Here is a 9,698-nt window from a genome sequence, read left to right as displayed (position 1 = left end):
CAATTGATATGGCAAGTAAAGCAGCTGATAAAGAAGCTCAGAAAACGATATCTGTCAGGTTGTCCCACATATTAACAGGATGACCTATTAAATGATTTGGTCTCACTTAGCATATTAAAAAAAACCAAAACAAAACAAAAAAACCACTGAGAGAGCTTTCATCATACTTTTACGATCAACACACTATTTTTCCTGGTGCTTTGTATCCCACATTTCCCTGTCTGGTGGGCAGCAGGCTGATAGAGTGTAATTATATTTCTGATTAAATAAATGCAGAGTCAATTCACTGCGTGAGTACAGGATACGTTAATTCCTATTGATTCACACCTGAACATTTGTAAATTTTTAGCAGCTATGATATAATAAAACAACTTATCTTTAAACAAACTTTGAATTGCCTTAATAAGAATTCTTTATAGGAAAATGGGAAGAGAACAGACAGAAAGACTAACTCCTGTCTAATTTGTGCTTTGGTATCAGAAAGAGGAAAATATTCTAGGAGGCTCTGAATAAAGCTTCAAAGATTTTAACACAGGAACCAACACAGAAAGGAAAATAAGACCTATCTGATGTTTGGATCTGAATCTGAGTCTGTATTATCAGACAAAATTTATTACTGGGAATTCTGGACAACTTTGTCTACATGACTTTGGAAGCTCTCCACATCAGCTTTTCATCATTGGAAAGAAGGAGTAAAAAATAGGAGGACTCGTAAAAGTTCTGAACATTTATGAAATTCACCAAATACAAATAGCTACCTCCAGCTACTTCCCATAGCCCCAGACAAGCAAGTATTATGCTCCACTGGAGGTGATAGATTCTCCAGTCCCGAGGGTCAGAGCTCCAACCACAAGTATCATCATGCTCAGAAATCAGTCTTTCACAAGAAAGTCTGGAATCCTTGGTCCAGAGCTCACTCACTGTGTATTCAAGCCATGCAAATGGAGGAATGGGGGACATTCTTCAAAATGTGCTCCTGGCTAGAGAGCACGAAAGGAAATTCAGACTTCAGGAGATGTGTTTAGAGTTCACTCGTTTGTAGCAAATATTAACACCACCTGAAAACATTCTAGATCTAGAATTGGCGATCTCAGCAGTAGAGACGGACAGTAAGTTATACAGATAGGCACAATAGATGCAACCACCATGGCCTATTTCTGTCAGCCTAATTGAAAGCCAGCTCTGCGGAGCTGCTGGAGCAAGTCTATAGGAAGGTGACAAAGATGATTAGTGCTGAAGCACCTCTCCTATGGAGACAGGCTGAAGGAGCTGGGCTTGTTCAGCTTGGGTAAGAGAAGACTTCAGAAGGACCTCACTGCAGTCTTCCAGTGCTTAAAGGCAGCTTATAAACAGGTGGAAGACTGATGTTTCACACAGACAGATAGGACACAGACATATAGGAATAGTTTTAGACTAAAACAGGTGAGATTTAGATTAGATGTTAGGAGAAAATGTCCTGCTCAGAGGATGGTGAGGCACTGGCGCTTATTGCTGAGAAGCTGTGGGTGCCCCCTCCCTGAAGGTGTCAAGGGTGGGTTGGAGGAGACTGTGGGCAGCCTGAGCTAGTGGGTGGCAGCCCTGCATATGGCAGGAGAATTAGAACTACATGGTGTTCAAAGTCTCTTCCAACACAAGTCATGTTGTTATATACATTATATAGGATTAAATTACATTAAAGGACATGTATAGATATTACACCCAAGGTGTCTTTTCTTAGGTTGTATTTGTGATAACAACTGCAATGTGGTTCTTGCTTCCGACTGGCTTGGAGCACTAGGAGAGAGAGTTCTGATCAGTCTGCTTCTGCCTGTTGAAGCATTTTCTCAAAATTCATGCCTCTGAACATAATTGTGTTTCTAATTTAGGTTTATGGCTCATTGATCTAAATGGTAACAGATCAAGTCATATCAACACTTTCCAACATCCTGTTACCCCTAATGTTCCAATGCCAACTGTCTTTGTTATCATGTTCCAACAGCTTTTCTCCATATCATGCCCTCAGCATAGAGTACTATCCTGAGTTGTTCTGCAAGTTCACTGTCCTGAATTCTCTTAAGTCCATTCCTCAGACACACTCCTTTCACAATACCTTAATAACATTAGCCAAATAGGACATACACTCTAATTAGAATTAAAGAAAAAAAAAAAAAAAACCCTCTTAACTGCATTATACTGAGCACCATCTCTTGCCAAGTGACCACATAATCTTATTGTTGTTTGTCCTGTCATTCCTTACTGCCTTATTACTCAACAATTACTCTATATCTATAATTAGTACACAGTGCTGCAACAGAAGAAACTAACTCAGCTCCTTGGGCTTGTCAGAACACTTCCTGAAATCAGGAGGATTTTGCAGAGGACAGCAGCCACTGGTGGCAACTGCTTAGCAAGTTCCTCAGGAGAAAGGATCATGAGTCCTCCCTGTTCAGAAAGACACTCAGCTGCTTCTAAAACTCATTAGCCCTAATCACAGTCAAAAAGATTGGCTATCTCTAGTCCTTATGTAATGAAAGCTCTGGCAACTACAGCTTTCCTTGCTCATTGCAGAAGTTCTCATATCAGTAGAATTACTAGTGTGACCCAGCTGAGCATCTCTTATCCACAATAAGTATCTAAGGCAATAAGGAATGTATATTCTATTTAATTATAGAATGAATTTCACATTCCTTCATTTTGGGGGAAGCTTTAATTATGGGCACAGTCAGAATTTACTTTCTAAAATATGTCCAGTCAGTCAAATTCAGCCAAAATCAGAACAAAGAAATAAACAAACACTAAGCAAATAATCAAATAACAAACAACTCAACAAATTTGTGTTCATTTCAGCTCCATTTGAAAGAGAATAAGAATCCAAGACTGTGTTGCAATTTGCTCTCCAGTGTCTGAAATGCTGAAGGTTTATTCTAAATTCAACTTAAAACCACATTCTAGATTCAATCGCTCCTAGATTATATTAGATATATTCATTTTATTTATTCTTTATGCCTAATAGAACCTTACTTAGAGAGCATTCTTGAAAGCATGTGATTTAAAAGCTTCATGGTTATTTTATATCTGTTCATTAGTAGAAAACATTGAAGAACAGATCCCTTCTCTCTAGTGAAATTAGAAATCTTTTTATAAACATTCTTAGAATTACAAATATGAAAATGCTCTTTCTTTGTACTACCAAAGGGAAAATTACTTTAAGGAAATTTCAAAAAGTCCTTGAAATGGGAGAGGATACACTGATTACATTTTGTTCCATCTTTTAGTTTCGTGGAGTTCAGACTGGTTAAATAAAAAACATTATTTATAAATCTCTGCTATTGGATGTAATTACAACTCCAGTGTCAAATATTCAGTTTTATGAAATGTCAGAATGGAGCTTATTAGTAAATTGGTCAATGCAGTTACAGAGTCATCTGTTGTTTGTCCAAGACTCTGTTTTCTGTAAGTCCTCAACATAAACTCAGTGTTTGAGTAAATAATTTGTGTAGAAAAGGCCACAACTTCCTTCAGAATTCCCCTCATGAGTCTGTATTATTTTTCCATCTGCAGAAACAAGGTCATCACTAGTTGCCAAGTTTCTCATTATCCAGGTTCCTACATGGAGAAAACAGTACCTGATCAAGAGTACTCAATGAGGAACAATTGATGTCAACAAGAGCTTTGACCATTGGTGATAGAGATCTCAAAATGGTCATCAAATATTCTCTGAGCTCCGTTTTACTTTTATAAAGCTGATATACTAGCCCAACTCATCTGACAAGGTGTTTTCTATATACAGAAATATATTAGTATCCTAGAAAAATTTGTGAAGCAGAAGCCTTACCAAAGAGCCCCCGACTACTAAACAGATTCCCACAAGGACAATCAGCACTCAAGATACAAATCAGGTGCAGACAGTAATCAAGAATGGGAGCCAAAGTATGAGTCACAGAGCCAATGACATGAAAAACTCATATCTGGAGAAAGGCTCCTGTTTCATGCTGCAGATTTGTTTCACCTTTTATGTAACCATATTAACAGCTTCCATATAGTTCCCTGAGGTACCTCCGGTACAGGTTGGGGGATGAGCTGCTGGAGAGGAGTTCTGAGGACAGGTTGGCCATGAGCCAGAAGTGTGCCCTGGTGGCCAAGAAGGCCAAGAGGGTCCTGGAGTGCATTGAGAAGAGCGTGGCCACCTCTACTCTGCCCTGGTGAGGCCTTATCTAGAGTACTGTGTCCAGTTCTGAAGCATAGGAAGTTCTGCACAAATGTGCATAGGAACTTCTTCATAGTGAGGGTGACAGAGCACTGGCACAGCTGCACAGAGAGGTGCTGAAGTCTCCTTCTTTGGAAACGTTCAAGATCCGCCTGGACGCCTACCTGTGCAACCTGGGCTAGGGAGCTGCTTTGGCAGGGGGTTGGACTCCATGATCTCTGGAGGTCCCTTCCAACCCCTACAGTTCTGTAATTCTGTGAAATCTACTTGTCCCATACACTGTGCTCCTGATTGTTCCAAAGGTTTCAGACTACCTGAATGTATGTTAAACTTGTGATCTTTAGATACAGAGAAATCATTAAGGTTCCTGCTGCTGTATTAGCTGTTGTTAATATTTAGATTAGCTAATGTGTTTTCTGCCTCCATATTTCTCCAGTTACCCAACTGTCACGTGATGCAAAGAGAGACAGTAACTTGTAAGACCAGGAGACAAGAAGTTTACAGCTGCCTTCTTTTTTCACCTCACTTTTCTCATAGAAGGATAAATTGTTACAACTATTTTCTACTGCACTTCTAAATCTGTAACTACTTGAATTGGGAAGCCTGAGATAAAAGAAATAATTTATTGAGACATTAATTTCACATCATGTATCTATTAGACAAGAGATGTTATATGCTTTATTCTTCGTTTGTATGTATGATGCACAACTATATGAAAACTGCAACAAACAGAAAGTCAGAAAGTAAACTACAGCAAAACACTTGAAGATGGGAAGTTCTTTGCTGAGGGATATGAAAGTCATAGATCTCCATCACTACTGAAAGCTAAGGTTTTGAATTTCAATGTTTAGTTCTAAAAATGTCACCCAAATCTGACACATCTCAAGGCAACAATTGGCTCGGCCACCTACCCAACATAGTCCCTGACCTGGCTTGATGGAAACAGGGTGTTTTAGTTGCCTTACCTGTTGTTTAGTCATTAGTCTTCCCTCTGAAGACTTCCAGCAAGGATACCAATTAGTGCAAATGGCTTGTAATTAGCAGTGATGTTTTTTGTAACGTGGATAGCTGCTCAGCATAAGCAGGAATAAGCCACCAACTCATTTCACATGGTCCACAGGCAACTGTCAGGAGGTAAAGATTTGCTGTTAATAAAGGCCCATGCAAGAATGAAACCAGTGACTCAGAGGAGCAACACATTGTCTTGCAATACTGGTCCACAGAGCTACCACCTCTAATCTAACTGGATCATTCTTAATCCTTTGTTTTACTGAGAATGTGAACATTTTCTAAGCACTCACTGTAATGTTCTCAGCTGCACATATTAAGCACGCTGCCCCAGGCCTCCTGACATAGCACCTTCTCCTTCAGGCAGAGTGGGGAATTCTCTCTCCCTGTTTGCACCCCACTTCACACAAGTCTCTCTCTGCCATGCCTCAATGGCATCTTACTTGCATCTCCTGCATTCATTCTCTCATTGCTAGTCCTCCGCTTGACCCACTTTAGTGCTGCTCTCAGCTCTCCTGGCAGCAGATCTACAAAGGCTACTAATAAGTTCAAATATTTTCCTTCTGCTCTCAGCTCCTCTTAATGGGAGCTAATCCCCTAATTTTTCCAGGATTTTGAACTTTCGCACTCAACCCTTCTTTTTTTTTCTTGATTTCTTTTGCTGCCATTTCCCTAGTCACATCACTTTCTTTCCTCTGTATTTCACTCCCAGTTCATGCCTGCTTTTATCACTAGAACAGCATGCCAGCTGTCTTTTCTGTCATTTCCAGTCTCCTCAGAGTGCTGTCTCTAACAGCTTTCTTCAACACAAATTCATGAGGTGACATTTGAGTTCACTCCCTTGCTCCAAACATGAGCTGTCATTTGCTTCTTCTTCCCTTTCCACTGACTGATGGATCAATTTAAGTTCCTCTAGAGCTTTTTAAAAAATACATTATTTTCACTTCCAAAAAACAAAACCACTTTTTCTCCCCCCTTCCTATGGGTCTTATATGGGGAAGAGATAGTTGAAAGTGGGCTTTTCCCCTCAGAGTCAACAGTGATGCCTCCTTAGAGCCTGCTCAGGTCTGCTGTGAGGTCTTCACTCCCCTAGGAATGTCCCAGCCTTCTCTGGACCTGCCCTTCACTGCCTCATTCTGCTCTGCCTCCTCAGCACTCCATTTTCTTCACAACATATTTGTGCTGGGGGAAGGTTCAAAACATGTGCATTCCTGATTCCTGCAGCCAGCTCTCTTCCATGTTTCCTTCCCAGAGCTCCCTCCACTGACATATGGCCCTGTAACAACTTCCCTTCCTCCCAGTGCTACTAGATCCTTCACCCTTTCCAGAACCCATCTGAAAACCTATATGTTCCTACATATCCTCCATGCCATGACTCATCTTCTTAAGCCAACCATCTAATTATTTTTAATTAGCAATAACAAGAAGGAACTGGCAACATGGGAAAGACAATCAGATGTGAAGATGAGAAGCTCGGTATAAATGCTTAGAGAGTCAGAAAAAGCATCATATACTATACTGTAAAGCCTCTGTGTGCATTTGCCTTTCCACAACCTTTGTTTAACACCTCCTCATTCTGTGTCATGATGTGAGATATTTAGCCTCCATCGTAAGTAGAGACCATCCATTTCATTTCCAAAGGTACTCAGTGCTAACGGAGTTTGGCGTGTCTGAAAATCAGGCCAGCTTTCTTCACTTGTAGAGTGAAACTTCATACAAAACTGTTGCAGCCTGTGCTAATATATAATAAATAAAATGCATTTAAATTAACAGGAATTTGTCTCAACTTGGTCTTGTACCAAGAAGTCCAGCCTTTCCTGTTCTATCCATTTATTGTACCTCTCATGCATTTTTCACTGCAGCTATCCACAGTTTAATGTGATGGCAGTCATGAGAAGCTGGCCTTGAAGATGATAAGCAAATTTCTTTTTTTTTTTCCTTAGAAAATGAAACATGCTTTGATGATATAACCTTGCTTCCCTTCTTCTGTACTACTTGTCTATCCTCATTTGCCATAGCCTACTTTATCAAGTACTATCCTTCTCCCCTACTACTCATATCAGAAGCAGAATTCTTCATCCATTAGAGCCAGAAGTGCTTACATCCACGTTCACATCTCATTTTTATTTATTTTACAATTTCAACAATGTATTAAATACCCTGCAGTCAAAGGTGAGTTACAAAAGAAGGAAGTGGGAGAGGGAGGAGTGTGGAATATGCAAACACACATTTCTTTCTAGTTTTATTTCTTTATGATATAATAGAATAGAAGCCCTTGAGAGAATTGTGAGTTTGAAAGATTTATTTGCTTCTTCATATTTTATCTTTAAAATGATAGCAACGTCGAATCTCAGCAACCCTGGTTCTTCTGAAGGTTCTGACTAGAGAGACAAGGATTATATCTTTCTTAGTTCTCAACTACAAGTAGTTATCACAGAATCACAGGACTGTAGGGGTTGGAAAGGACTTCTAGAGATCGAGTCCAACCCCCTGCCAAAGCAGCTCCCTAGCCCAGGTTGCACAGGTAGGCGTCCAAGCGGCTCTGGAACGTCTCCAGAGAAGGAGACTCCACCACCTCTCTGTGCAGCTGTACCAGTGCTCCGTCACTGCACTGGGAAGGAGTTCCCATGCACATTTTTTGGAAATTCCTATGCCTCAGTTTGTGACCATTTCCCCTTGTCCTATCACTGCACAATGCTAGGAAGAGTAGCTTCTCCACAGCTTATGCTTGTGTTTATGTTTGTGTTGGGGACAGTCTCCAGGAATTGCATTTCTTCCCAAAAAGCTGTTAGTAGCACTGCAAAAGGCGTTCAGAGAAATAAATAAATTAATTAATTAATAACCATTTTAAATAGACTTTTGCAAATCCATTCCTCTCTGAAGTGCTCAGCTCCCAGTAAATGTTATAATACATAATTTTGCCTTTATGATGAAGATGAAAGTTGCCAATCCCTCTACATAACCCCCACCACTTTTTCCCTCTAGTGAAGTCAAACATTTAAATCTCATTACAATTTTTATGTCTTTGTATATACTACAAGAAAAGAAAAGAAAAGAAAAGAAAAGAAAAGAAAAGAAAAGAAAAGAAAAGAAAAGAAAAGAAAAGAAAAGAAAAGAAAAGAAAAGAAAAGAAAAGAAAAGAAAAGAAAAGAAAAGAAAAGAAAAGAAAAGAAAAGAAAAGAAAAGAAAAGAAAAGAAAAGAAAAGAAAAGGCTATTTATGGCAGTATGTCATAGCTTAGAGTTTCTATTTCAAAGATTAGAAAATTCCCTATGTGTTGAATTTTCTTGAATTGTAATTTTACCTATTAACTTGATTCTAATGCTAGTGTCCATGAAATCAGTACTAGAAACATGAGTGGGAGAAGCTGAGGTGTTCCTGAGTATGTGTTAGGACTGAAAAGGTGGCCTCGTATCTCATGTTATTTGTTTTGTTAATAGTGTTGATATGGTGGTCATTTAATATGAAATACTGCAAATTGATTCATCAAAAGAATGGTGAACAGGAAAGACATCCAAATGGCCAGGTTCTGAAAGTGTTATTAGATTTGCTGCAGAACTTTGGTGTTGTCTTTGTCTAAGATGTGTATGGCTGTGTGATATATCAGCCCTAATGATCTTAAGAGCAGGTAAATAAATAATTTGATGTTTATTCTTCAGAGTAGAACTCTGAGAAAAAGAAAAAAATAAAAAAGACTAATAGAGGTGTCCAAGAAAAGAAAAAGTATTAACTGAGAGCTCTAGTAATAGTAGTAGTAAGTCTTTAAAATAGGCTGTGGGCCAAGGTTAAACTTTATTCTTAAATGGAAATGGTTGAATAAAAAGGAATTTTAATCTGCGCTATCTATTCATTCAGTGTCCACAGTCAGATTACAAATATTCCTCTGGACGAAACCTAACAGGTCAGGTGAAAGATGGGGTCTTCTCAAGAGGCTGTGCTGAGATCATTGGGAATGGCTAGTGAGGAGAAAGGGAACACCTTTCTATGTCTGGGGCTCTGGATCAGAGCAGCTTGGGCTGACTACCAGCTGCCTCTAACTTTCTCTCCACCTGTCTACAGTTCTCCATGTATGAAAAGACACCCACACACTCACCTACAGCACACCACTGTTCCCCCTTCTCCTTTAACTGCCTTTGAGATTATCAATGGAAAATAAGCAGTGACTTTCAATGAATCATTCAAGATAAGCAAGAGAGTCAGACTGTGGGATAATCTTCATTTCTGGCTTGGCTCAAGGGAAGACTTAAGAGCTGGGGAGTTCATTCAGCCAAAGTTTTTGTGGGGGTAACTATAAAGAACCCTATGAAAAAAGTGTTTAGTTACTCATTACCTGGGCCAGTTTTGTATCAGTAATACATATATTCAAGGTACTGCTGACTTCATTAACACTTTTATCATAAAATCACAAAATCATCCAATCACTGAAGCACAGAATCATCATACAATCACAGAATTTCCTGGATTGGAAGGGACCTTAAAGCTCACCAATTCCAACCCTACCTAAT

The sequence above is a fragment of the Cyrtonyx montezumae genome, unplaced genomic scaffold (genome assembly GCF_038088225.1).
Source record: "Cyrtonyx montezumae isolate F1298 unplaced genomic scaffold, pur_monq_1.0 scaffold_25, whole genome shotgun sequence".
Taxonomy (NCBI): Eukaryota; Metazoa; Chordata; class Aves; order Galliformes; family Odontophoridae; genus Cyrtonyx; species Cyrtonyx montezumae.
Note: the sequence above shows the minus strand (reverse complement) of the source record.